Source organism: Lissotriton vulgaris, chromosome 3_1 (genome assembly GCF_964263255.1).
Source record: "Lissotriton vulgaris chromosome 3_1, aLisVul1.2, whole genome shotgun sequence".
NCBI classification, from domain to species: domain Eukaryota; kingdom Metazoa; phylum Chordata; class Amphibia; order Caudata; family Salamandridae; genus Lissotriton; species Lissotriton vulgaris.
Window position 1 is genome coordinate 1,754,424,176 of NC_141689.1, and position 25,113 is coordinate 1,754,449,288.

Sequence of the window (25,113 nt, forward strand, 5' to 3'; positions counted from 1 at the left end):
CTGATGCTATGAGAGGAGGGTACAGTCCTAATTCCCCTTACGCCCCCACGTTTATAAGTAGGGACAGTAGCTCCATTATTGATTATATATTCATGTCACCTCTGTTAATAGATTGTATAGTAAAAACGTCTGTGGTGGTGACATCTTTCAGTGATCATAATCCACTAATGGTAACTTTAAATCTCGCACCGAGCCCTATTTTTATGAATCTAAATGGTGCAAGGGACATCACACTATCAATTGATGGTCTACGATTAAAATGGAGGGGAGTGGACTGTGGGGCAATTTTAGATAAAGTACAAACGTTACATCCGCAGCTGATCGAGTCTTGTCTGTCCCCAAGCAGTAATTATGACAAGATAATCGCTGATTTTGAAGTACTGTGCTCCACCATAAAAACTCTCTTGTCAGTCCCACTACCCAAGGAAGGCAAAGAGCCAAGGTGGTTCGATTCAGCCTGTTCCTTGGCAAACAGGGAGTTAAGAAAGGCACTTTCTGCTAAACCCAGGTGCAAAGTGACCGTTCAAGCAGCCAGGAAACATTATAAAGCTAAAATATCTGAAAGAAACGCTAATCTGCTATCTGAACAGTGGCAATTATTGGTGACTAGCGCAAATTTGGGTGGCAGCGGCCCTTTTTGGGCCGCCGTTAGAAAAACAAGAGAAATGGGCAAGAAGCTTAACCAAATCAGTTGTAATATTACAAGCGATGCATGGGAGACTCATTTCTCAAAAATGTATGCAGCCCCACTAGAGGAACACCTTATTTCTAATTCAGGACAATTGTGTGGTTTACAGATCGAAGCTCACGAAGTCAAAATAGCCATAAAAGAGAGTCTGGGAAACAAGGCGCCGGTCCCAAAGGCCTTCCAATAGACATTATTAAGCATAACGCGGACTTATGGACACCTATACTTCTTAATGTTTTTAACAGCCTTCCAACAGCAGCTATGCCGGCCACATGGGCAACCAGTATTATCGTCCCAATATACAAAAAGGGAGATAGGTCAGAACCAGCCAATTATCGCCCAATCTCCCTTTTGGATAATACTTAAAAAATTTTGGGACGTATAATCTACAATAGAGTACTTGAATGGGCGGAAGATGCAGATTTCCTGGACCCTTGTCAGATGGGATTCCGGAGCGGGGTAGGAACAGTGGAGCAATGCCTGAATCTGAAATTAATAATTGATAAGTACAGCATTGCTAAATCATCCCCTACCTACCTCGCTTTTATGGATCTCTCATCTGCTTTTGACTTGGTGAATAGATCCAAACTTTGGTCAATTTTATCACACAATGGCCTTGATGACACCCTTGTGAGATTCCTTGCCTACCTACATACCGACTTGAAAGCACGAGTACGAATCGGGATGGGCGGAGAAGTCTCAGGAGCCATTGATATAGGTAGGGGGGTGAGACAGGGGTGCGTTTTAGCACCCCTGTTGTTCTTCATCTATATTAATGGTTTATCTAATTGCCTGAAAAAAGTCACAATAGATGTTCCGATAATTTCAGGGAAACCTTTACCAGTGCTTTTATATGCAGACGATGCGGTGCTTATTGCCCGCACACCAAATGCTCTTCGTCTGCTTGTACATACTTTTGTTAATTTCATGGAGGGTCTGGATTTGAGGGTCAATTTAAAAAAATCTTTTATCATGTCCTGTGGTCCTGGCAAAAGGAAACTCAACACCATACAGATAGGTACAGATAAATTAGAATCTGTTCCTATATTTCCTTATCTAGGGTTGGTTTTCGCTGCGAACGGCTCGTGGAGTGGGCATTTGGCCCACGCCACGGGCAAGTTCTCGAAAGCCACCAATTCTGTTTTGAGTCTTCCGCGCCCAAAGAAAATTGGTGCCACTAAGGCTATTTTAAAGATTTTTAAATTACAGTGCTCACCTGTTGCCTCGTATGGAGCTGAGGTCTGGGGGTCGGGAAGCAGTCATTGTATACAACGAGAGGAGAGTCGCTTCTGCAGAAAAATGTTGGGCGCCCCGATCTCATCCTCTGATTTTATTTGCCATATTGAATTGAATCTTCCGTATATAAGTGACTTTATTAGAGCCAGACCAGCACTTTTTTGGATCAGAGTCTGGAGGAATAATGCGGCCGTCCTCACACAAAACCACTTAAAGGACTGTGTAAATTTTGATCATGGAATGGCTATTCCTTGGCTCATAGAAGTTTCCAAATCTCTTATTGCAGTGGATAGAGGCAATTTGTTTACTGATCCTATGTCAATTGAAATCAAGGATAAACTTGAGGTCAAAAATGCACTGTATGCACTTTATAACACTGAAAGGATAGGAAGAGAATTGCAGAAATCAAGTGTTGCAAAATACGTAGGGTACGAACTGTGTAGACAACCCCTCCCGAATTATCTGTCCCTTCCTATGACTAGTTGGGAGAGATCACTCTTGTTTTGCTTAAGGGCGGGTACAGTAAAATTCTTGTTGTCTTTCCCTTTAGGGTATCGCCACAGTGCTGATTTTAATCCATGCCCCTGTGATGGTGTTAGCACACAAGATTATTTGCACTTCCTATTCTTTTGCAAATTTTATCTTAGATTTATCAAATGGCTCTAAACTCCATATTTTAAGAAATACAGACCACTCTCACTTAAAGAATCGTATAGTATGTTGGTTTCCCTGGATACTGATGAATTAATTTTTCGCACCAGTACTTTTTTAAGACTGGCTATAAGAGTGCGTAAAATGATGGAAAATCCCTGAAAACAAAAAATAGTTTTACTGGAGCTTATTGCACTTTACTGTAATTGTACAGAACTCTATATCTTTGCACTATTTTGTAATTGTATAAACCCTATATTATGAAATATTTTTAATACTTTTTTCTTTTTGTATGTTTGTATATTTTAATGAATTGCTGTTTTTATTGCGGTACTTTTATGAATTTTATGAAATTCGAATAAAGGTCTTTTGAACTTGAACTTGACAATGGAAGCATCGTATTCCCTTTTACTGCTTTCTTTATTTTCTACTCTGAAATGTCATTCACTACTAATAATGTAAAAAAAGCTTTCTGGGAGTAAATTAGAGAAGGGAGGTAAGATACTTCTAGAAAGAGAACTTGCAGTTTGGCTAGACTATGTTCATTGAACCAAGTTTAAAACTGATTTGCGTATGTCTGATTCCAAACTGAGGTGGTATGGTGGGCAAAAAGCAATGGATTGAGATGCAGCCTGAGCATTTCATTCATCACTTATTTTTAGTGTGATGTGTATGCCCAGATGTTGGTCCCTTACTCACTGTGACATTGGAACCTGGATGACGAGCCCAAATAACGGTGGAACCATTCCTGGGTTGCTTCGGTGCCGGTTCAGAGAGACCCTAGCTTGGCAGTTTGGGCTAGACTGTCCCCAGTGGAGCAGGGTCAAAACTGATATGCGTATGGCTGTGTCCAAATTGAGGTGAGATAAGGGGCAAAAAACGATGGACTGGGCTACCTCCTGAACTTTGAAACATAACAAGGGACCTTTGAGCAAATTAGAACGGTCGAAGAATGGTGGACAATGAGGTGGACAATGATGGAAGACAATTTGAAGTGGAAGTATAACAGGGCATTTGTCCCAGCTCCGCCTAGTGAGCACAGTTTCTCATGGATATCTCTCTGCCTATAGATTGCTGATGATCCCTGCAAACTGGTATGTATGCTGAGGAATGTGCAGGAAATCCCAAGGACAAACAATAGGCATGAAAGTGTATCATGTCAAGATTGCTTCTCCTGCTTAATAACACCATTCCAGGTTTGTTGTTCCTGTCACCATGTTGCTGATGCTTTTGACTGTGGGGTCTGCTACACGAAAAGTAATAATGGGCATTTTTGTATTGCATTTATTTCTTGTGCCTTCATCTTCTAGGATCTGATATTATTCATGCAATCATCAAAGATACAACTGCCTTTATTCTTTCTTTGGGATAGCTGCAAACTGATATAAGCCAAGTGAAATAGGTCTGACGGTTGTTGTATTGGGTGAGGTCTAACTTTGCTGATGTAGTTACATAGTTGGTCTAGAAAGGCACAACTGCCAAGAATTTGGAGTGTGTGGTTGTACCCAATCTTATTTTATTCACAGTAGCTGCAATGTGCTATTGATATATGCCAACATGGCAACATAATGTGTTCCTAAACCCATGAATTTGTTTTGCTCCAGGACCATGACAGCTTTATAGGACACAATTTTTCCACCTTTTACATATAATGATATTCATATTGAGAACAACACTCTTAATCATCTTTATCTTACTTACCGACTTCTCAAATAGTGGCTTGTGTCCCTCCTTATTTCATTCCAGTTGCACCATACTTTAGGGAGTATCTGGTACCACACACATTTTTATTGAGGTTGCAGTAGTGGCTTAAGCAGCAGTCGCTGCTACCGGTGATTATGTTGAATGGCTCACCCATGTTCAGTGTGTCTGTTGTTAGGGACTGATTTATCATGACTTTGAAGATTTCCTGAGAGGGTTTAGGATTAAGCGAACCACAACGTCATTATATCATCCTAAAATCAATGGTCTGGTGGAGCATTGCAACAGAGTGATGAAGGAAAACATACAGTTGTTATAGGTAAATGGTTTAGACTGGATGTTGGAGGTAAGACAATTGTTATGGGCAATTGAAACTACTCCCAGCTCAGAGACCAAAGTGCCACCTTTTATTTTGATGAAAGGAATAGTTCCAGGATCAAAATTGAAGCAGACAGTTTTCTTTCTGAGTTTCTCAAGCAAGGTGCATGTTTTGCATATGTTGTTAAAAGGGGACTAAGTATGAGTGGACTGAAGAGTGTCAACTGCCATCTGTAAACAAAATGAATCTCTTTGCCAGATCAAAAGGCACCAACACATCAGCTTCTACTATGGCCATCTTGATGTCGTTGAATGCCAGTTGACACTCTTCAGTCCACTCATACTTTGTCCAATTTTTCAATAAGATATGCAAAACATGGACCATGTTTGAGAAGTTCTCTACAAACTTGAAGTGATATGCCACAAGAACTAGGAATAACTTCGATTGTTCCTTGTTATTGGGTGGTGAGGCATTCTCAATGCCTCAATCAAGTTCAACATGGGTTTGTTCCCTTTGGCAGATAATGTATGCCCCACATACTCAACTATATTCCAAAGCAAATTCATGCAATGTGATGCAAAGCTGTATACAGTCTTGAAAAGGTATTTATTTTCCAACACAAAGTTTCTTGTGTGCTTGAAAATTGCCCTTTTTTAACACAAGTAGCTCTTGTTACATGGGTGGTACGCGGGTGTTCCAGTGCAAACACCATTTTTTTAAAAAACAAAGCCTTATCTACAAAAACGGACAGATTTGGCTTAGTGTGAAACAATAACTCCTGCATGAGGCAGGCAAAAAGTTGCATGTGTGATGCATTTTACAGCACTAATTAAGGCCCATATTTACTAACAGTTTGTACCACCTTTGTGCCACAAATGTGACACAAACCTGCAGGACTCCCACTGGAGCCATGGCACCTTGAGACCCCAGAAGCTTCACAAACGGTAGCTTGCATGGTCTCGCAGAACCGTGAGGTGATGCTTGAGCAGCAGTACCACATAAGTACAACAGTACCATGAAATAAATAAATGTGAAGATGTGGGGTGAGGATGGGAAGGGAATTAGCCGTCTTTGGGGAATATAGTGCAGAGCCGTGAATCCCATGCTGTGCGCTGCCAAAGGCCATGTGCAATGGCAGTTGGCCATCCATGAGGTGTTGGGCATGGGGCCTGCCTACCGTGTGGTGGAAGAGTTGGTCACCCATGGGGAGATGTCTTGGGACCTCGCCACAAGCCAGGCTTTGAACCCAACACCATGGTGCACACGCTTTCAGAGACTTGGGTACAGTGCTTGTCATCCCTGCAGCCAAACCCCTGCCTTGAACAGCCAAAGTCCATGAACAGTGGGGGGCTGGTAACCTGTGTGGGTTTGGCCACAGAGCTTGGCTGCAGGCCAATCCCAATCTGTGCAAAGCAACAGGTGGTTGGGCGCAGGACTAGGCAATGTGCTCAACTGCAAGCGATGAACTCCTAAGATGGTTTGGTGCAGGGCCTGGCCGCACAGCCAAGACCTGTGACCAACCCTCATTGTACACACCAAACGCCTTGCATGTCAGGGTGTTTGCCAAAGATGGGGACCGGGTGCAGGCACTGCAGTCAACTCCTACCACACACAGTTGTGCACATTGTTGAGTTGTGCTTCAGATAGGCACTATACTCAACCACATGCTGCGAAACTGTGTGCAGTAGGTGTTTGGCACCCTGTAGGTGGTTGGGCATAGGGCCTGACCCCAGGCCATGCACTGCTGAAGACAGAGTGCAGAGGGGTGTTGGAAATTTGTGGGGGGTTCTGTGCAGAGGTCGGACAAAGGCCTATAGTGGTTATTAAAGCCACACTACTTTGTTATAAGTGTTCGCTTTCAGTCTGAAGTGGCCTTTTAGTGGCCCGTATAGCCTGAACAGTGGGTATCACGGTTTATAAGAAAATGTTGTTATCATAGAGCAGAGTATTCTTATTTCTTTATAGTTCACTGTAGCAGGTTTTTGGAGCCTTTAAATTCCAGGTCTCTTGTTATAGGTGATCGCCTTTGGTTTGGACCTACAATAGTAGAGTGGGCTTTAATGGTCACTGGTTCAAAGGAAAACAAAAGGTCCTGAGATCCTGGTTCTGGATATGAATTCCTTAAATTCTGGAGGAATTTGGCTTGAGGCTCTCGACCTGTCCAGCCTCGCACTGACAAATGGAGGTAAGGGTGTAAGCATATGTTCCTCACTATGGAAACAACAAGCACTCGCCATGGAAATAACCATGCAGGGGCATGTGGGAGGCCCTGGACAAATACCTGGACACATACGACCCGCCTTAAACTATACCAACACAAAGCAAACAGCCGGAGCACAGCGCAACCCTACCCAGGGGCCAAGTCAGTTCAAAGGAATAGCAAACTTCTTGTATTCTTCTTCTCCTTTTTTCCTTCTTTCCTTTTCACACCTCCCCCTACCCTCTAAGGGGGCAATTGGATAAGATGATAAACCTGTAATGTGCGCCTCTAAACCAGCGACCTTTGGCTGGAAACCCTGTAATGAGAATGCTACGATACTGTCATATGGTTACTACGTTTCTATATATTGTGTTAAGTTAGCATGTGCTTCTTAAATGTTTAAACGCCATATTTTCTTTCTGCTTCGGTTTGCCAGAAACTGGTCCCCGGTAGCTTGTCTCCTTTCTGGTGAAGAATTGGCTTGGTAGTTTAGTCTGCCCTGTTCCCATGATGCACTGGGCCAGGGACAGACTGATTTGCATATAGCCAGGTTCTGAGCTGGGTTGGGGCAGTGAGATAAATAACGGTGATGGATCAAGCCCTGATCTTTGGACTGGGTAAGAGTGGTCTGTTTAACTCAGACACTCTGTTCATCACCACCCCCTTTTCTAAATCGTTTTTGGCCACTATAGGTGTGGCAGGGTATACTCAGACATGAGTCCCTTTCTCACTGCTCCATCAGGATTCAAGCAAGCCGGGCCGAAGAAGGCTGAAATGCCAGAAACTGGTCCCCGGTAGCTTGTCTCCTTTCTGGTGAAGAATTGGCTTGGTAGTTTAGTCTGCCCTGTTCCCATGATGCACTGGGCCAGGGACAGACTGATTTGCATATAGCCAGGTTCTGAGCTGGGTTGGGGCAGTGAGATAAATAACGGTGATGGATCAAGCCCTGATCTTTGGACTGGGTAAGAGTGGTCTGTTTAACTCAGACACTCTGTTCATCACCACCCCCTTTTCTAAATCGGTTTGCACATGACACCTAATTGTTATTGTAGCTTCTAACCTAGACGAAAGATGTGATTTATTTGAGAATAATATGTTATTGCACTGGTATCAGTCGTGCTTGGTACACTTGGTACAACTGTCTGCACACTGAGAACTGCACACTCTAAGAATAACCTAACACAAGGTTGCTGAAGGCCTGATCCTCGCACCACGTTAGTCATAACACAAATAATGTTGTTGCCAATATTGGGCTCTACGCGGGTTTAAGATACAGTTACAGGGAATGAATCAACACACTTGATGCTTCGCATGCTGAGAGCTGGTAGCGGTTGATGTGATCTCCTCCTACTGAGAATTAGAGGTATGGGTCCGCCCTGCTAAGAACCCAGATGAGACCTTCTTAGATATAATATAATATGCTAAATAGGGTGCGCGAAATATAGGTGATACATAATTCTATAGATTTTTGCATCATAACATGCTATCACCTTTGGCTTATTATGGATTAGTGACTATGCTGCTAACTCTGATTTTTATAATATGTATGTTGATATTATATAAGATACTGCGTTTGAGAATGTTGCATTGAAAAATAAACATTTCAAACTTGCACGTGTGTTCTCTGCCTCCCAGTTTCGGTTTGTAATGATTATATAACGAAAGAGTGTTCATGTGTTCCACGATACCTGAGGCATTCTAAGTTCATGTTCTGGATTGTCTAAGTCATTGGGAAGTATTTACTACCGATGAGACACTGTAGCTAGCTTGGTAAGGGGATTTCTGAAACAAAGGTGAGTTCTGGGTCACCCTGACTCACCCAGGTTCTAGATCTCTGTGCACAGTTCTGTGGGAGAACGGAAACCCTGCTACAATACTGTATGTTGTACTTTTTATGTTTTATGTTGTATATAAAAAACAATAAAAACATAATGAAATAAAAAAAAGTCAGAGCATAATATTCAGTTTTAGAACAGTTTTAAAATACAAAATTGGTGAGCGGAGGAAAGCAAGTGAAACTGAAGCAAGGATGTTTCTTTGCACTTCTTTTGTCTCCTTTGGATATTTTGTCAAATGTCAAACTTTGTTTTATATTTTTTTGCACTGAGCACTTTTATTTATCGCCAGATTTAAACAATGGTAGGAACCTTGTATATACACACTACAAGATGGCCGCCACTAAATTGATTTGATACCATCGTTGATGTCTATGACTCCTAAAAGGGCAGACTGTTTAAAATGGCGAAAATGTTTGAACACTGACGACACTGAGGAAGCCTTGTGCGAAACGCGTCTGTCGGGGGTGCTGGGGGGTTTGGAAATAAAATAACTTAAGAAACTACGACATTGGAGTGCTGGACGTTTTTTCCTGGAACCGACTTTTGGGAACGTGTAACGATACGAAAGCGCCTCACCAGCGCTGGTTGCAAGCACCCGGGACGCTGTGGAGCGGCGGCGGTGACGGAGCTGTGAAGAAAAAAAAAAAATATATATATATATATATATATATATATATTCCTCCAAGATTCGCCCGTGCATGAAGACGCCACTCAGCAGCAGTTCATTCAACGTGAATTTTTAATTAGGCATGCCGGCATTCCACATCCAGATAATTTACAGTGCCTAACGCGTTTCGGAGATGCCTATCTCCTTGTTCACAGGCTTGGAAACGACAACGTTAACGGAAAGGGAAACTCCGACATTTTATTCTTTTTAAATGCCCTCCAATGGGCTTCTTTTTAACAGTTCACTCTCGGTGCAGGCTGGTCCCTGTAGTTCCCTTTACAATTATTACCCTCCAATGGGTTCGAAACGTGCCGTGATTTTTCCCTTTTTTTGAACCCTTCAGTGGGTCTCCAGTATGCTTGTGCCGGTTATTTAACAAGGGAACTGTTGCTCCGCACGTTTCGAACCCATTGGAGGGTAATAATTGTAAAGGGAACTACAGGGACCAGCCTGCACCGAGAGTGAACTGTTAAAAAGAAGCCCATTGGAGGGCATTTAAAAAGAATAAAATGTCGGAGTTTCCCTTTCCGTTAACGTTGTCGTTTCCAAGCCTGTGAACAAGGAGATAGGCATCTCCGAAACGCGTTAGGCACTGTAAATTATCTGGATGTGGAATGCCGGCATGCCTAATTAAAAATTCACGTTGAATGAACTGCTGCTGAGTGGCGTCTTCATGCACGGGCGAATCTTGGAGGAATGTTTTACCGGCGGGTCCGAGCCGGGAAGATTGCACCACTCCAAAAAAGAGAAGGAGACCGCAGAGGCACAGGACTGTCCATTGCCTCTAACTGCGGAGCAACAGTTCCCTTGTTAAATAACCGGCACAAGCATACTGGAGACCCACTGAAGGGTTCAAAAAAAGGGAAAAATCACGGCACGTTTCGAACCCATTGGAGGGTAATAATTGTAAAGGGAACTACAGGGACCAGCCTGCACCGAGAGTGAACTGTTAAAAAGAAGCCCATTGGAGGGCATTTAAAAAGAATAAAATGTCGGAGTTTCCCTTTCCGTTAACGTTGTCGTTTCCAAGCCTGTGAACAAGGAGATAGGCATCTCCGAAACGCGTTAGGCACTGTAAATTATCTGGATGTGGAATGCCGGCATGCCTAATTAAAAATTCACGTTGAATGAACTGCTGCTGAGTGGCGTCTTCATGCACGGGCGAATCTTGGAGGAATGTTTTACCGGCGGGTCCGAGCCGGGAAGATTGCACCACTCCAAAAAAGAGAAGGAGACCGCAGAGGCACAGGACTGTCCATTGCCTCTAACTGCGGAGCAACAGTTCCCTTGTTAAATAACCGGCACAAGCATACTGGAGACCCACTGAAGGGTTCAAAAAAAGGGAAAAATCACGGCACGTTTCGAACCCATTGGAGGGTAATAATTGTAAAGGGAACTACAGGGACCAGCCTGCACCGAGAGTGAACTGTTAAAAAGAAGCCCATTGGAGGGCATTTAAAAAGAATAAAATGTCGGAGTTTCCCTTTCCGTTAACGTTGTCGTTTCCAAGCCTGTGAACAAGGAGATAGGCATCTCCGAAACGCGTTAGGCACTGTAAATTATCTGGATGTGGAATGCCGGCATGCCTAATTAAAAATTCACGTTGAATGAACTGCTGCTGAGTGGCGTCTTCATGCACGGGCGAATCTTGGAGGAATGTTTTACCGGCGGGTCCGAGACGGGAAGATTGCACCACTCCAAAAAAGAGAAGGAGACCGCAGAGGCACAGGACTGTCCATTGCCTCTAACTGCGGAGCAACAGTTCCCTTGTTAAATAACCGGCACAAGCATACTGGAGACCCACTGAAGGGTTCAAAAAAAGGGAAAAATCACGGCACGTTTCGAACCCATTGGAGGGTAATAATTGTAAAGGGAACTACAGGGACCAGCCTGCACCGAGAGTGAACTGTTAAAAAGAAGCCCATTGGAGGGCATTTAAAAAGAATAAAATGTCGGAGTTTCCCTTTCCGTTAACGTTGTCGTTTCCAAGCCTGTGAACAAGGAGATAGGCATCTCCGAAACGCGTTAGGCACTGTAAATTATCTGGATGTGGAATGCCGGCATGCCTAATTGAAAATTCACGTTGAATGAACTGCTGCTGAGTGGCGTATTCAGGCACGGGCGAATCTTGGAGGAATGTTTTACCGGCGGGTCCGAGCCGGGAAGATTGCACCATTCCAAAAAAGAGAAGGAGACCGCAGAGGCACAGGACTGTCCATTGCCTCTAACTGCGGAGCAACAGTTCCCTTGTTAAATAACCGGCACAAGCATACTGGAGACCCACTGAAGGGTTCAAAAAAAGGGAAAAATCGCGGCACGTTTCGAACCCATTGGAGGGTAATAATTGTAAAGGGAACTACAGGGACCAGCCTGCACCGAGAGTGAACTGTTAAAAAGAAGCCCATTGGAGGGCATTTAAAAAGAATAAAATGTCGGAGTTTCCCTTTCCGTTAACGTTGTCGTTTCCAAGCCTGTGAACAAGGAGATAGGCATCTCCGAAACGCGTTAGGCACTGTAAATTATCTGGATGTGGAATGCCGGCATGCCTAATTAAAAATTCACGTTGAATGAACTGCTGCTGAGTGGCGTCTTCATGCACGGGCGAATCTTGGAGGAATGTTTTACCGGCGGGTCCGAGCCGGGAAGATTGCACCACTCCAAAAAAGAGAAGGAGACCGCAGAGGCACAGGACTGTCCATTGCCTCTAACTGCGGAGCAACAGTTCCCTTGTTAAATAACCGGCACAAGCATACTGGAGACCCACTGAAGGGTTCAAAAAAAGGGAAAAATCACGGCACGTTTCGAACCCATTGGAGGGTAATAATTGTAAAGGGAACTACAGGGACCAGCCTGCACCGAGAGTGAACTGTTAAAAAGAAGCCCATTGGAGGGCATTTAAAAAGAATAAAATGTCGGAGTTTCCCTTTCCGTTAACGTTGTCGTTTCCAAGCCTGTGAACAAGGAGATAGGCATCTCCGAAACGCGTTAGGCACTGTAAATTATCTGGATGTGGAATGCCGGCATGCCTAATTAAAAATTCACGTTGAATGAACTGCTGCTGAGTGGCGTCTTCATGCACGGGCGAATCTTGGAGGAATATATATATATATATTCACTGAAAAAACCATAGGTTATAGACCATATATAGTTAGGGATTAGCATTTAAAAAACCTTATTTTATTTGCACAAAACCATTGAAATTCCATATATAGTTAGTTGCACTAACTATATATCGCGGACCCGCAATCCACTGCTAATGATGTCACATATTACATCATTCATGACATGGTCAGTGACATCACTGATGACATCACTGATGACATCTCAAATGACATCACTGATGACATCACTGATGACATCTCAAATGACATCACTGATGACATCACTGACATCTCATTTGACATTACTGATTACATCACTGATGATATCATTTATGTGATAATACATCTTCAGACTCTAATATAACCTTTGATACACTCAGTGTAAACAGGCACTCACAGACTGTCACACATCCATGGAGTTACTCACACACCTATTCAGTCATGCAAAGAATCAATCACATCTCCATTTCCTTAACTATACAGTTATACACACCTTACTTATTCAAACATATACTAACACATATTTACTCTCTTATACAATCCTTGATACAAGTTCACAATGATTCATACAGCCACTCTCACATTCACTGACTCTTATGTTCAGTTATTTATATATGTCAACTCTCACATGGAGTGTGCTTTACATATGTACTTACTTTGACATGTAGAACTGAGATATCCATTCACTCACCAATATACTCATGCACACAGTCAACTGTCCATACAGCTGTTTCTACATGCACTTTTGAACCCATACACCTAGGGAATCAACCGCTCACACATCTATGCACAGAGTTATACACCTCCCAGCCACCCACACACACACTCAGTCTCCCATACAAATACTTGGGCAACCATTCAATAACCCATATAGTTACTGATATAGCTACTGATTTAAACATGCAGCAGTTTACAGAAGAACATAAATATTGATTGCCAAATTAAGACACTTTAATCACTAACCCATGCACTCAGTGAGACACATTTAATCATTCTCTCATACAGTCAGTCATGCACCTACTAAATCCTTCATCCAGACACTTATACATCCACTCATTCTTCAATATGTAAGACATATTTTAACTTTACAGAAACATACAGTCACTGGGTGTTGTCATCAGTGATGTCATCAGTGATGTCACTGACCATGTCATGAATGATGTAATATGTGACATCATTAGCAGTGGATTGCGGGTCCGCGATATATAGTTAGTGCAACTAACTATATATGGAATTTCAATGGTTTTGTGCAAATAAAATAAGGTTTTTTAAATGCTAATCCCTAACTATATATGGTCTATAACCTATGGTTTTTTCAGTGAATTTTCAAGGTTTTGTAAATGCAAATTCCTAACTATATATGGTCTATAACCTATGGTTTTTTCTGTGAATTTCATTGGTTTTTTAAAAGCTAATATCTATAGCTGTAAAATATATTCTTTATTAAGTGACGTATCACGTAGCCCGTGAGACGCCTCATGATGCATCGCATAACCGTGACGTATCGTCTCTGCAGCGCAAACCAAACCCAAAACGTAAGCGCGCCAGAACACGCTTAAAGATATATATATATTTTTTAACCTTAATTAGACAAAATCCACACGTGCACATATCACAAACGTTCAAAAAACACAATATGTCGGACTCCCGTTACGCTGCCGGTTAGCTGCCCGGTTAACGTACCAGGAAGCACCTTTACCGCGAAAATCGCAAATTTTTTTTTTTCACCCCCCAGGGAACTTTAATAGCCCCCTCATCAATCCTAGGGGTTCAGGAGGGGTCTGCCTTACCCCTTTCATTCATTTACACCTTTTTTTTTCCCACCTCTTGTCTCTCGATCCCACAGAGAGACAAGATGGCGGCCGCTCCAGACTGTTTACAATGATAACAGCCAATCAGCTTCTCCTCAGACTCCCGTTACACTGCCGATTAGCTTCCCGGTAGCTTCCCGGTAGCTGCCCGGTTAGCTGCCCAGTTCGCGTACCAAGACGCGTCTCTACGGCGAAAAAATCGGATTTTTTTGTTTGTTTTTTTTTGGCCCCACGTGGTTTTATAATATCCCCCTCATAAATCCTAGGGGGTCAGAAGGGGTCTACCTTGCCCTCTTTCCTTCATTTCCCCCTTTGTTTTGGCCTCCTCTTGTCTCTCGATCCTACCGAGAGACAAGATGGCGGCCGCTCCGGACTGTTTACAATATTGACAGCCAATCAGCTACTCCTCAGACTCCCGTTACACTGCCGGTTAGCTTCCCGGTTAGCTGCCCGGTTAGCTGCCCGGTTCGCGTACCAAGACGCGTCTCTACGGCGAAAAAATCTGATTTTTTTTTTGGGTTACACTGCCGGTTAGCTGCCCGGTTCGCGAACCAAGACGCGTCTCTACGGCGAAAAAATCGGATTTTTTTTTTTTTTTTGGTTACACTGACGGTTAGCTTCCCGGTTAGCTGCCCGGTTAGCTGCCCGGTTCGCGAACCAAGACGCGTCTCTACGGCGAAAAAATCGGATGTTTTTTTTTTTTTTTTTGGGCCCGGCGTGGCTCTATAATATCCCCCTCATCAATCCCAGGGGGTCAGGAGGGGTCTACCTTGCCCCCTTTCCTTCATTTCCCCCTTTGTTTTGGCCTCCTCTTGTCTCTCGATCCTACCGAGAGACAAGATGGCGGCCGCACCGGACTGTTTAGAATGTTGACAGACACCGGAGAGCCAATCAGCTTCGCTTTGCAAAGTTCCGATACGCGAAAAGTTCGCGAACCGGAGCGCTGCCCGGAGCGCTGTTACAGATATATATCTTGATTTAAACGTTAATTTCTCAAAATCCACTGAAGCACATATATTGAGACCTAGCAAAGGCACATCGGGCTAACAGTCCCTACAATTTTGCCAAGTTTCGTGGAAATCCATTCAGCCGTTCGGGCTAAAAGTGAGTCCAACCGCCCTATGGAAATTAACATGGGAAAAACGCGTTTTGGGACCCCCCTTTTTTCTCGGCCCCCCCTTGACGAACCCCCCCCAAATTTTCAGGAGCTGCTCAGAAACAAAATGTGCCATTTTCCTGAAAATTTCAGCCGATTCCGTCCACAAACGCCAAAGTTATTAGACATAGAATTTTCAAAAGTCTCATAGGAAAAAAATCCTAACTATATATACCTACTGGCTATCGCCAGTAGGTAATATATATATATATATATATATATATATATATATATATATATATATATATACACATAAACAAAGTTTTGACTCCAATGTAACTCATTGTCAAAACACCAAGCAGATAACATCTGATTTGTTAGACAGCGAAGGTAACTCAAATGTATTTAAAGGTAGCATTGAAGAGGAGGGAGCGATGATTTCACGTAAAATTCAAATCAGGAGGCTTATAGTTGTCAAATGACAGTAGGCATTCAATATTCGCTGAGGCTTTGACGAGTTTGCCTAAGGTCCTCAAAGGAAGAAGCCATCTAAAATCCCCATTACCCATTAATAAAGACATAATTACCGTATAACATATGCTTGGACTGCTCGTCCATCCTTATTTAAAAGTACAATAGTCAACCTTTATAAAACTGCTAATTGTAACTGGGAGAATTCGCGCACAACAAGAAGAAATAGATGTTTTATTTAATCGAGAATGGTTAATATCAGACAGAAACTTTTTACATTATGTAAAATGTTTCCCATTTTGTAAAGGTTAGGTTTGTGTAATGTTTATCACGTATGATAATGTCGGTACATTATATATAAAAGTTATCTGCATTTCACAAGCTTCTGCAAAGACAGCCAATAAATGACTGAATACGTAAATAAGAAATAAAAACACAAAAGCACGCGCTTCAATTGAAACATTTACAAAGTCCTAAGGCCTCAACTAAGACCTTTACAAGGCCCATAGGACATTGAACTCATAGCAGGTCTGCCCAGAAGAGAGGGATTATTTTACCATTATTGGGATGTGGCTTTTAGCAGAGTAAATTCATTGCACTTGTGGCCGTTGGTCTGAAAGGTAACAGCACGTTTATGTAGCCACACTCACTTTGTCAACACCTACATTTATATTTACGACTGTATAGTGTTCTTTGAAATCAGTTTAACAGCACATTTCTGGTAAAAGGGCAGTCCACAACATACAGAAATAATTGTTAAGATACTGCTGTTTTATTCAGAATATACTGATACTTTACCGTCTGTGGCCACCAACAAAGTTTCGTTTCACAGAGTAACCGAACTTAAATAAGTCTAATGTACGTTTTACCGGCTGAGGTTTCTGGTAAAACATTTATTTACCGACTGACATGAAGTGTGCCAGATTCAACACAGGCACTTAAGTACTCCACCAGGAAAAGGTGGTGCATTACGGTGACCACAGCATGAGAATGTCTTTACCATATTGGAAAAAATCATTAAAAAAAATCCTTTGAATGTTATACTTTTTTTAAACATGGTATACAAGATAGTTTTCCTTCACTGAAAGCTAGGTGAAAATGAAAGGGTAGTTCTTCAAAATAAAGTACCCATCCAGAAAGGTATTTATTTAGAATATGCTCATTTGTCAGAAACATCGAAATGACAAACATTTTATTTTAAGTATATAACGTTCGAGGATATCAGAGCAGAAAATTATGATTATACAGCTCAGTGGTATTTTTCCTGGTCATACCAATGATTTAAATAAACAGCAACCAAATACAGTTGTCATCGAAATTCGGATTCCTCGGCTGCTAGTTGATCTGTTGCTTTCTCTGATTAATTGGAAGTAGATTATTGTGATGGGTGCACATCACAAGACTAGAAAACCCATAGCACATACACCGTGTTTGGTCCGACTATAGGCAGGTCTTATTCCTAGCAATGGCTGCTGCTCCATTTGTGTTCTGTCATGTTGAACATTGGCCAGAACCATCAAATGTGTAGTAGATTACAACGCAAAAAGCATGATTCTGAGGGCCAGATGCATCAAAGGGGTTTGCCCATTCTGTGTCTATGAGAAAATGTGTTCATGCATATGGCCCTCAGGTCCTTATTTATGAGGACTCTAGGCACCTTTTTGCCTATTTTTTTGGGATGTTACGGTAGCAAAATAAATGCACCACACGGCGTCCTATTTACAAAGTGACGCATCTAGGCAGATGCGTCACTAAGTAAAGCTCTGCGCTACATTATACCTGTTTCAGGTACAATGTATGCAGGGTTGGCGTTCCCACATAAAAAAGCTTCATAGAAGTGGCGCTTATGAGATTTCACTGTGACATTCCTATGACATGACTGCATCAAAATCCGTACGCCTGATCAAGCAGGCCTAAGGAGTCATACAGGGTCTTTTACATAGGACTCGCCCATGTGTAATGACACCATTGCTAGAGTTGAGTCAGTTTACCGACAAACTCCAGCATGCGTCATTACTGCGTCACCAGGTACGTCAGGATTCCTGACTTATCTGGTCAATCCTTGTGACATGGATCATCCTATTGTAAATACGGCACATCCATGGTGTCGAAAGGGTGGTGCTATAAAGAGTGTTGCATCACTGTTTTTCCCAAACACTGCGACACTTTTTATAAATGAGTGGTTTTAAATTCAATAATATTTAGCGCACTCATTAAACACCATTGAACTTGGGTGAGTCAATTACAGGATATTTTAAATACCTGCACTTCCAATGTTCTTCCTTTGGAATGATGCATAATGCCAATATGGTGTTCAAAACACTAACATCTGGGACCTCATTTACAAGCCCATTACGCCACCAGTGCATCACTTCTTTTAACGGACTGGCGGCGCAATGGGCTTGCCCATATTTACAAAGCCATGTTAAGTCACCCTGTGTGACTTAGAATGTGTCTCTTCTTGCACAAAAACAATTATCCCCGCAACGCAGGCCTCCATGCAATATGACACAAGGGTGCTGGCACTAGCGCACTGCAGTCAATTGTGTGCCAGAACCAATGAAAGCTCACAGATGCATTGTATTGTTGTTAATATGATGCATCCCTGTGCTTTGAAAATGGGGCAGCTCAGCACATCAAAATGGCTTGTGGCACTGCACTGTGTCACTATGTAGTAAATTAGGCCCTGTATGTTTTAACCTTTTTGGGGCATTTTCCCTAATACGTTTTTCCAAGTTTCCTCCGGTAAAATATATCTGGGAAAAACTGCATGCACAGGGATTGGACATTTCTCCTAGCTCGTAAAAAATTCCAAAGAAGCAATTATGAGTACTGTTGGACTTGACCGTTTTTGCAGATTTATCCAAGAACTTTTTGCCTTGCTCCTGTAATTTTTCTGACCTGTTGTTGTTGGTTTTATGACTCTGGGCAGTTTACCACTGCTTGTCAGTGCTTAATGGCATGTGCTCTCTCTGGTAAACTTGGTAAGATTGATATGCACCTGTTTGGCATATTTAATTTACCTGTAAGTCCCTTGTACAGTGGCATCCCAAGTACCCAGGGCCTGTAAATTAAATGCTACTAGTGGGCCTGCAGCACTGCTTGCGCCACCACCCAAAGTAGGCTTTCAAACCAGTTCTCTGGCCTCTGCCACTGTAGGGCCTGCGCACACAGTTTACTGCTACAGTGACATCGCATGGCAACTGGTTGGCACATCGAAACTTAAACTTCCCTTTTACTACGTATAAGTGACCCCTAATGTAGGCCCTAGCAAGCCCTATGGGCACGGTGCAGTATAGGTAATAGGTTGGTCATGTGCCTTAACTGTATGGCATGTACTGGTATGACAAACAAACTATTTGGTTTCTCACTGCTGTCAGGCTGCCCTCTCATAAGGTTGCATTGGAAATATCCTGATATGTGCCTCAGTGGTCATTTCTGACCTGAGAGGGGTAGCGTAACCATGTTTGGTATGCTTAGAATAGTAGTGATAAATCCTGCTTATGTATGAAAGCAAATTTATTATTACTATTTTAGAAATGCCAATTTTAGAAGTGGGCATTTCTGTGCTTATGTGTATTTGAGCCCTGCCTGGCTGCGTATTGACCGTATGGTTTTGACTGACAGGAGAGGGGGGATGTGCATTCACTCTAGACAGTCACAAAAGGGGGTTGAGGTGTGTCCTGCCTTTCCTGGGTGACTCAGCACTAGGCTGAACAGACCTTGGCTGCATTTAGAGTAGTGGGAGAAGTTTCCCATGCACCTGAATGGGCCTGGTCTGCAGTTAGAGTGGTGGGAGAAGTTGCACCTGCACCTGAATAGGGCTGTGCCTGTCTTCCACAATGCTGTCTCCACCCCATGTTATGTGTCTGGGACCAGGGCCTAAAATGTGAATCGGGTTTGTGCACTTAAAATATGTGTTTGAAGTGACCCCAGAACAAAGACTTTTGCAATTTAAACACATGGGCTGTAGCCCCAGGAAATATAGAAGACACTGAGTGGGATTTGCAGCCAGCCGCTGTTGGCTCTACAGACAGCTCCGGCTCCTTTCTAACCACGTTCCCTGTGGGAAGACGTACTGTTGGCTCCTGCTGAGCAAGAGAGTACTTACTTTTGAAGTTCCCTAAACATGGGAAGAGACCGATGAGGCAACACATTCTAACTTAGTAGGGTCCCACTAAGGATTGGCAGTACCTCCGTCCTGCCATTGAATACCACGTGGATTAGGTAGTATTGGCCTACCACATTGTGTAGATAGTTTTAAATTTATAGGTCCTGACGAATTGCATTGCATCACTTTGAGCACGAAGCGTGAAACATGTTGACCGCTAGGTAGAGCAAACTTCCCTGGATCATAGTACCGGATAGTGACGTCTCCTATTTTTATTTTAATAAGGTAGTTAGCCACACCATTAAAAGTGCATAGTGGACTACTTAACATTTTTAACATTTTCACCACCCCCTTGCATCTACATCTCACCTAGGGCCCTCACACCCACAGCACCAACTGGCAGGGACAAAAGAACTCCGATAAAAAGCCCCTTTTAGGATGCCCGTCAAACATTGCACCGCCAATTTGACGAGGAGCAAAACCCAGATGATGAAGCATGACACCTAGCTTGCTGGGTGTGTGAGGGTTTTAGTCCCGAAAGGGGGAATCTCCCTCCCTTTCCTCCTTCACTACCGGGGACCTGGTCCTATCTTTCTTTCACTCATTTTGGGTACAACGCCTTTGGGGAACTGCGTACTCTTCTTTGTTTACAGAGTTACAGGGCAAGTGCGCTGTACCCCGTTAAATATCGCCCTCCTTGTCCCTTCCTTTGTTGATTAATTGGCTCTACAGACTACACCTGGCCAGAAAGAACTGTTATACTGCCAGGAGGAACATCCATAGGATTCCCTTGTTTATTATGCTGACTAGTAGCCTGTGGGGCTAGGAAATAGATTGTCACATTTTACTGCAAGTACCCTGATGTGCTGGCCTGCTGCTTAATCCTGTTTGGTGCCCCAGTGGTCCTCCAGAGACGTGGTAGTGCTGCCCTCCCTTTATTGTCTATAGCACATGGTGCACTGCAGTCTCTGGCAGTTGTGGTGCTGGAATTCCATTTTGCACCTTCCTGGTGCTTTCTCATTTTGTCTTCCTGGGTACTTGAGAATTGAACACCTGGTGAGAGCTTTATTCCTGGGGCATTTGGCCCTACACCTAAGTGTGTGAAGAGCTTATGGTTTTGGGAGATGGTGCTTGTTGTCCCTACATCCTGCCTCATCACCGAGGGCTTCCCGTTGGTTGCCCTGAAGGGAAAGCAGCCTGTCTGGGGCACTGGCCCGCTCACCCCCTTGGGCCTGAGTTTGAGATATCCCCTCTGCCCAAGAAAATTGAGATCACTGTGCGGCCACTCCGCCTATGCTGCAGGACACTAGGTACTGTCTAGCAACCTCTTGACATCAGGGAGAGCTTCCATGATTGAAACATCACTGCCCAGTGGGATGGTGGCCCACAAGCCTCAAGGGTGTGCTCCAGCGACGCGGAGCTGCCTCGCCGCATCAACGGAGGAAGGGAATCCCTCCTACCTCCCTCACAGAGCAGCAGGGGCACCGGCCTCGAGGAGTCTACTATTCCCAGCCCAAGACTAGGTGAGTGTCTTTCCCTCATGCCTCCCCACCAGCATTATTCATTCCGGCAGTAGCTCCACATGATAGCAGGCAGCTGCCTGAGGGGATCGCACACCGTGGGGCACGTGCCTTAATTGGGGGCACCCGCTTTTCATGTGAAGATGGGGTGAGACCTCGACGGTGGCCCCCTATTCCGAGATCCTAAGGAATCCCCAGTGATACCGCATTACCTATGAAAGGTGCACCAGTGCTGCTGTGCCCGGTACCTTAGTGGGTATTACCAGATAATGCGCACATGGAGCGCAGGAGTGTGGTCCTAGGTTGAAGCTGCACATTAAATACTCTGATACAGTGATATATATATTTATATCTTTTTGACTTGCAGGGCCCCCGTAATGGTTATTACCTCAATAAGTTGGATTTATTTGCTGTGATTGTGTAAGGTGATGTTCTCATCACATGTTGGTGATGTGTGCAACTTAAAAATGTTTACTTGTTGCACCCAATTGTAATGTTATGACAATGGCCCGATGGGCCAAGTGATTCATTAGTCTGTGTTAAGTCATGAGAAGTGTGCAGTGGCATAGGGCCATATGTATCAAAAAAGAGTTTTGAAATTCTCAAATTGCGATTTTTAGCGAATTAGAGAATCGTAAAATGCAATGTATGTAGGATTTGCAACTATCTTGACGCTCTGTTTACAGGATCTCTGCAGTGGGGGAGCTGAGGGACTCTGTCACCCATTTAAAAGCAGAAGTGGCCCGAATCCCTGAGGAAAACGAAGATTGGAGTCATCATGGTACTATTGGAATAATCTTCACATTGTTGGCCTGCCAGAATCTACCAGCACATGAAGGGTGGTGACTAATGTGGACCAACTGCTAGGGGATCTATTGGGAAAAGTAAACCTCTACAATCTTATGATTGTAGACAATGCGTACAGATCACTGGAAGCTTACCTGCTTGTCTCTGGGCACCCAACCATGCCCTATTGTGGCCCACCTGCTCAATTATCGGAATTACAGCGCTGTCATACCTGCCGGCTAGGTGGGCTTCACAGATGTGAAAAAATCTCTCCCAGACAATTTCACCTGCAAAGTTCTTTAACCTGCAAAGTTACAAATCCAGTTGGAGGGCCACAGTCTTTTCTTCGCCTCCCCAAGTATGCTATTAAATTAACCTTATAGTTTGGGGAGGAGACTCCAACTTAATCTTCGAACCCCGTCTGCACAGCAATAATCATTTGAGTAACAGTAACCCCAATGCATTTGCCAGGCTACAACAGATGAGCAATACTATACTGATAACCTGAGGGATGTTTGGTGAGTGCTTAATGACGTAAGAGAGCGTATTTGTTATACTCGTCAGTACACTATTCCTACCAGTGCATTGACTTCTGGCTGATGGCCAGCAGGACTGTAGCATGGGTTACATCCATTGAATACTTAACCCCCACCTTGTCGGAACACTAACAGCAGTGCTTACAATTAAACTATCAAGCCCCTCCCTTGAATGCCAAATTTGGTGCTTCCAATCGGCTGCTTTGTCTGATGAAGTGTTCCAAGTGGACATTGATATGGAAATTGAGTATCAGTTACGTGCCTTCATTTCTGACAACTTGCGAGGCGTTTAAAGTTTATAAAGGGCATACATTCTTTGAACCATCAGGCATTCTTAAATCCACCTGTACATGGTTGCCTCGTCAGAAGTCAGCACTGGTGGCTGCTGATCAGCACTATGCAGGGACACACGATGGTGTTGCCACAAGCAAACTTAGTGACCTGTTATTCAAGGAAGCTGCTGGTGAAGAGGGATGCTTCTTGGGAAAATTTGCACTGGCGCAAGGATTAGGTGAGTCGAGCATTCTAATATAACATTAACTCAGATCCTGAAGAGCGAGCAACATGATACTGAGATTTAATCTCTCCTTCACCACACTGGTAAAATCATAACAAATAATCCAACATTCCTCATTACAAACTATTGCACAGACCTCTGTGCATCTGTTTATTCATGTTTGCTCCACCCGACAGAACCATTCTTGTTATATTTTTATACTTACCCAGGTTCTGAGTGACACAGGGTCACCCCTTTTCATATATATCTCTGTACATCTAAGCTACAATACTCCGAGGAACAAGTCGAGTCCTTGAGGAGCAGATTACTCTGGCCTGGCTTCAGGGGGAAAGCAACAATATATGTTTGAGTCTGCCTCCTTAACTGAGGTCCACTTGGTCATTAACATCCTTGTCAACAGGAGGACCTCAGCACTGAAGACCTGGTAGCCGACCTTCATATAGAATATAAATGCATACTTGACCCTCATTGGTGACCTTATGTCAGGCTGCCCTTGTCTCTGTGCTTCTCATTCAAATTCCAGAGAAGTCCTAATCACTTTTGGGCTTATTTACAATCCCCATGCACTACCAGTGATTCACTTTTAACATGGAGAAAAGTGACACACTGGCAGCGCAAGGGTCTTGTAAATAAGCCCCTTGGATCCTAACATCAGGCAAGGATCCAAAATCAATTAAATCTTATTGGTCAATATCACTGCTGAATTTAGATAATAAGGTTTTGGCCTGCAACATGGCTAATTGGTCACATTTTCTAATGACTGAGTTGATTAGAATTAATCAAGCAGGATTTGTCCCAAGCAGGGCTACCTTAGACAACCTGCATACCCTCTATACACGTATTCACCGGATCTGCCCGGAGAGCCCAGCAGTCTCTGTGATCTTGGACATTGAGAAGGCCTTTGATTCACTAGAATGTAAGCAACTGTGGAGATTAGGTCCTAGTGATTATTTCTTTCAAATGGTCTGCCTATTATCTACTCCTCCATGTGCCAAAATGTGTGTAAATGGCTATACCTCTTCTCTCTTTTTGGTAAACCGAGGCACAAGGCAAGGCTGTAGTCTGTTATCATTACTTTTTGCTATTGCCATCGACCCACTTGCCTCCCTCTTTCAGCAGAGGTACTGTGATGGATATATTGTATTCCCTACTCTGAGAATCTTCCTATTACTTTGTTTGGATGATATTCTATTGTTCAATAGGAACCCCACCTGTGCTTTTGGATAGTTTACAATTTGGGAACTTTTCAGTGCTTCGGATCAATTGGAGTAGATATCAAATATTACCTCTCACAGAAAGTACCAGGTGTCTGAATTTGAGGTTTCCTTTGTCTTGGAGTGAGGACGCTGTAGAGAGCTGGTCTCTATGGTGGCACAAATCACTCTGTTAGAAATAGATTTTCTGGTTGGTACAGATATGAGCCCTGTACAAGCAGAAACAATCACTCTAATCAGGGTAAGCTAGATACACACTAAAAGATAACCTGTGCTCACCCTCTAGTAGCATGGCACAGAGCAGTAAGGATTATCTAAAGAGGCAATGTGTAAAGAATTTGCTCAACACACAGACACATACAGTAATACCATGAAAACACCACGAAAAGGCTTCACACACAGTTTAGAAAAATAAATAATAATTGTATAAATAAATCAAGACCAAAATGACAAAAATCCAATAAGTAGAAATTGAATTATGAATTTTGAAAGAACAAATGAGTGTCTAGCTCCTTGAAGCAGTATATGCCTATGGGGTTTATCTTATCACGATGCACCGGAACAAAGTCAAATGTTCCTGCCACTTGGGATAGAGCACAGGCTGGCTACAGGACCTGCACAGGCCCAGTGAACAAAGTATCTTGATCCTT